General features: G+C 50.2%; 1 pseudogene; it reads right to left on the reverse strand.

The window, feature by feature from the left end:
* LOC127923510 (protein sidekick-2-like) overlaps nucleotides 1-3,524 on the reverse strand; it is a 74,708-nt pseudogene extending 71,184 nt beyond the window's left edge.
* Between the last annotated feature and the right edge of the window lie 1,213 nt (nucleotides 3,525-4,737).

A 4,737-nucleotide genomic window follows, 5' to 3' on the forward strand; every position in this document is an offset into this window, starting at 1 on the left:
GACGTGTGATGACAACAGGACAGTGTAGTAGAGACGTGTGCTGACAACAGGACAGTGTAGTAGAGACGTGTGATGACAACAGGACAACAGGACAGTGTAGTAGAGACGTGTGATGACAACAGGACAGTGTAGTAGAGACGTGTGATGACAACAGGACAGTGTAGTAGAGACGTGTGATGACAACAGGACAGTGTAGTAGAGACGTGTGATGACAACAGGACAGTGTAGTAGAGACGTGTGATGACAACAGGACAGTGTAGTAGAGACGTGTGATGACAACAGGACAGTGTAGTAGAGACGTGTGATGACAACAGGACAGTGTAGTAGAGACGTGTGATGACAACAGGACAGTGTAGTAGAGACGTGTGATGACAACAGGACAGTGTAGTAGAGACGTGTGATGACAACAGGACAACAGGACAGTGTAGTAGAGACGTGTGATGACAACAGGACAACAGGACAGTGTAGTAGAGACGTGTGCTGACAACAGGACAACAGGACAGTGTAGTAGAGACGTGTGATGACAACAGGACAACAGGACAGTGTAGTAGAGACGTGTGATGACAACAGGACAACAGGACAGTGTAGTAGAGACGTGTGCTGACAACAGGACAACAGGACAGTGTAGTAGAGACGTGTGATGACAACAGGACAACAGGACAGTGTAGTAGAGACGTGTGATGACAACAGGACAACAGGACAGTGTAGTAGAGACGTGTGCTGACAACAGGACAACAGGACAGTGTAGTAGAGACGTGTGATGACAACAGGACAGTGTAGTAGAGACGTGTGATGACAACAGGACAGTGTAGTAGAGACGTGTGATGACAACAGGACAGTGTAGTAGAGACGTGTGATGACAACAGGACAACAGGACAGTGTAGTAGAGACGTGTGATGACAACAGGACAACAGGACAGTGTAGTAGAGACGTGTGATGACAACAGGACAACAGGACAGTGTAGTAGAGACGTGTGATGACAACAGGACAACAGGACAGTGTAGTAGAGACGTGTGATGACAACAGGACAACAGGACAGTGTAGTAGAGACGTGTAATGACAACAGGACAACAGGACAGTGTAGTAGAGACGTGTAATGACAACAGGACAACAGGACAGTGTAGTAGAGACGTGTGATGACAACAGGACAGTGTAGTAGAGACGTGTGTTGACAACAGGACAGTGTAGTAGAGACGTGTGCTGACAACAGGACAGTGTAGTAGAGACGTGTGATGACAACAGGACAGTGTAGTAGAGACGTGTGATGACAACAGGACAGTGTAGTAGAGACGTGTGATGACAACAGGACAGTGTAGTAGAGACGTGTGATGACAACAGGACAACAGGACAGTGTAGTAGAGACGTGTGTTGACAACAGGACAGTGTAGTAGAGACGTGTGATGACAACAGGACAGTGTAGTAGAGACGTGTGATGACAACAGGACAACAGGACAGTGTAGTAGAGACGTGTGCTGACAACAGGACAGTGTAGTAGAGACGTGTAATGACAACAGGACAGTGTAGTAGAGACGTGTGATGACAACAGGACAACAGGACAGTGTAGTAGAGACGTGTGCTGACAACAGGACAGTGTAGTAGAGACGTGTGATGACAACAGGACAGTGTAGTAGAGACGTGTGATGACAACAGGACAGTGTAGTAGAGACGTGTGATGACAACAGGACAGTGTAGTAGAGACGTGTGATGACAACAGGACAGTGTAGTAGAGACGTGTGATGACAACAGGACAGTGTAGTAGAGACGTGTGATGACAACATGACAACAGGACAACAGGACAGTGTAGTAGAGACGTGTGATGACAACAGGACAGTGTAGTAGAGACGTGTGCTGACAACAGGACAACAGGACAGTGTAGTAGAGACGTGTAATGACAACAGGACAACAGGACAGTGTAGTAGAGACGTGTGCTGACAACAGGACAGTGTAGTAGAGACGTGTGCTGACAACAGGACAGTGTAGTAGAGACGTGTGCTGACAACAGGACAGTGTAGTAGAGACGTGTGCTGACAACAGGACAGTGTAGTAGAGACGTGTGCTGACAACAGGACAGTGTAGTAGAGACGTGTGATGACAACAGGACAGTGTAGTAGAGACGTGTGATGACAACAGGACAGTGTAGTAGAGACGTGTGCTGACAACAGGACAACAGGTTTATCCTCTATTCTGTATTGGATCAGTCCACTATGTCCCTTACAATAGACCGAATAAGAAGCAGAGAGAGAGAGGGAGAGGAGAGAGGAGGGAGGTAGAGTCAGTCCACTAGTCCCCTCTCTATAGACTTCATAAGGTTTAGTAAGGGTCGAGGACATAGCCACCTGCTGAGGGTTAGATAGGGGTGGCTGGGAAACTTCATCACTATATTACTAGAGGGGGAAAGAGAAGAGGGAGGAGAGAGGAGGAGGGAGAAGGAGAGAGAGAGGAGTCGGGTTCATGGGTCAGGTTCATGGCTACCTACTGGGATTCGTTTCTGGCCTAAAACCTCAGCATTCATAGTTCTACGTGCTCTGAGAATTCTAATGAGTTCTCCTCTGGAAAACCCTCTAACCCCAATTCGCCTTTCTCTTACTGCTACTGCTTTGATCTATGGTGGCTTGGTGGGGTCAAACCAAGCTCAAATCCATATAGAGAAAAGAAGGAGGAGAGGTGTTCCAGGGAGAGGAAGAGCCTCAGGTCAGAGGTCAGGGTAATCCTCTGTATTCATCCATTATGAGGATAAACTCAGCTGTCAATCAGACTCTGGTGCTGTGTGAGACCAGGAACATTTGCATTAGCAAACCAAAGGTAATGCCTAGACTTTAGTTCAGTGGGCTAACACAGTCTGTTTTAAACCTAGTAGGACTTACTGAGTAGGTCAAACCAAGTCAGGAGAAGAGAGAGAGAGGGATCCCACAGAGCCCCGGGACAGCAACACAATTAGACCCAACCAAATTAATGAGAAAACAAAAAGATTATTACAAAAAAACTGAGCAAACTAGAATGCCATTTGGCCCTAAACAGAGAGTACACAGTGGCAGAATACCTGACCACTGACTGACCCAAACTTAAGGAAATCTTGTACAGACTCAGTGAGCCTTGCTATTGAGAAAGGCCACCGTAGGCAGACCTGGTTCTCAAGAGAAGACAGGCTATGTGCTCACTGCCCACAAAGTGTGGTGGAAACTGAGCTGTACTTCCTAACCTCCTGCCCAATGTATGACCATATTAGAGACACATATTTCCCTCAGATTACACAGACCTACAAAGAATTTGAAACAAATCACATTTTGAAAAACTCCTAGGTGAAATACCACAGTGTGCATCACAGCAGCAAGATGTGTGACCTGTTGCACGAGAAAAGGGCAACCGGTGAAAACACCATTGTAACTGCAACAGCTTCCCCCTGCAGCCTCCCCTGCAGCCTCCCCTGAAGCCTCCCCTGCAGCCTCCCCTGCAGCCTCCCCTGCAGCCTCCCCCTGCAGCCTCCCATGCAGCCTCCCCTGCAGCCTCCCCTGCAGCCACCCCATGCAGCCTCCCCTGCAGCCTCCCCTGAAGCCTCCCCTGCAGCCTCCCCCTGCAGCTTCTCCCCTGCAGCTTCCCCCTGCAGCCTCCCCTGCAGCCTCCCCTGCAGCCTCCCCTGCAGCTTCTCCCTGCAGCCTCCCCTGCAGCTTCCCCTGCAGCCTCCCCCTGCAGCCTCCCCTTGCAGCCTCCCCCTGCCCACTATGGTCCCCCACCACCAACACCACCCTGGTTCTGTCCCAACCTGGGTCTCAGGTTGGGACAGACCTCCCCTGCAGTCCCAGATTGGGTCCTGCAGCCTCAGATTGGGACAGACTGGGTCAGACTGGGTCTCAGGTTGGGACAGACTGGGTCAGACTGGGTCTCAGGTTGGGACAGACTGGGTCAGACTGGGTCTCAGGTTGGGACAGATTGGGTCAGAGGTCTCAGATTGCAGGACCCCCTGGGTCAGACTGGGTCTCAGGTTGGGACAGATTGGCCTCCAGACTGCAGGTCCAGGTTGGGACTGGGTCAGAGTCTCAGGCAGGACAGATTGGGTCAGACTGGGTCTCAGATTGGGACAGACTGGGTCAGACTGGGTCTCAGATTGGGTCTCAGAGATAAAATCACCTTATTATAACCTGACAGCTGAAGTGGAATCCAACCTCCAGCCAGGCTCCACGCTGTGGTCACACACTGGTAACGTCTCTGAGACAAAGGCCACAGTCACACACTGGTAACGTCTCTGAGACAAAGGCCACAGTCACACACTGGTAACGTCTCTGAGACAAAGGCCACAGTCACACACTGGTAACGTCTCTGAGACAAAGGCCACAGTCACACACTGGTAACGTCTCTGAGACAAAGGCCACAGTCACACACTGGTAACGTCTCTGAGACAAAGGCCACAGTCACACACTGGTAACGTCTCTGAGACAAAGGCCACAGTCACACACTGGTAACGTCTCTGAGACAAAGGCCACAGTCACACACTGGTAACGTCTCTGAGACAAAGGCCACAGTCACACACTTGTAACGTCTCTGAGACAAAGGCCACAGTCACACACTGGTAACGTCTCTGAGACAAAGGCCACAGTCACACACTGGTAACGTCTCTGAGACAAAGGCCACAGTCACACACTGGTAACGTCTCTGAGACAAAGGCCACAGTCACACACTGGTAACGTCTCTGAGACAAAGGCCACAGTCACACACTGGCAAACACACACACACAGACAACAC

This window comes from Oncorhynchus keta, unplaced genomic scaffold (assembly GCF_023373465.1).
Source record: "Oncorhynchus keta strain PuntledgeMale-10-30-2019 unplaced genomic scaffold, Oket_V2 Un_contig_29957_pilon_pilon, whole genome shotgun sequence".
Taxonomy (NCBI): domain Eukaryota; kingdom Metazoa; phylum Chordata; class Actinopteri; order Salmoniformes; family Salmonidae; genus Oncorhynchus; species Oncorhynchus keta.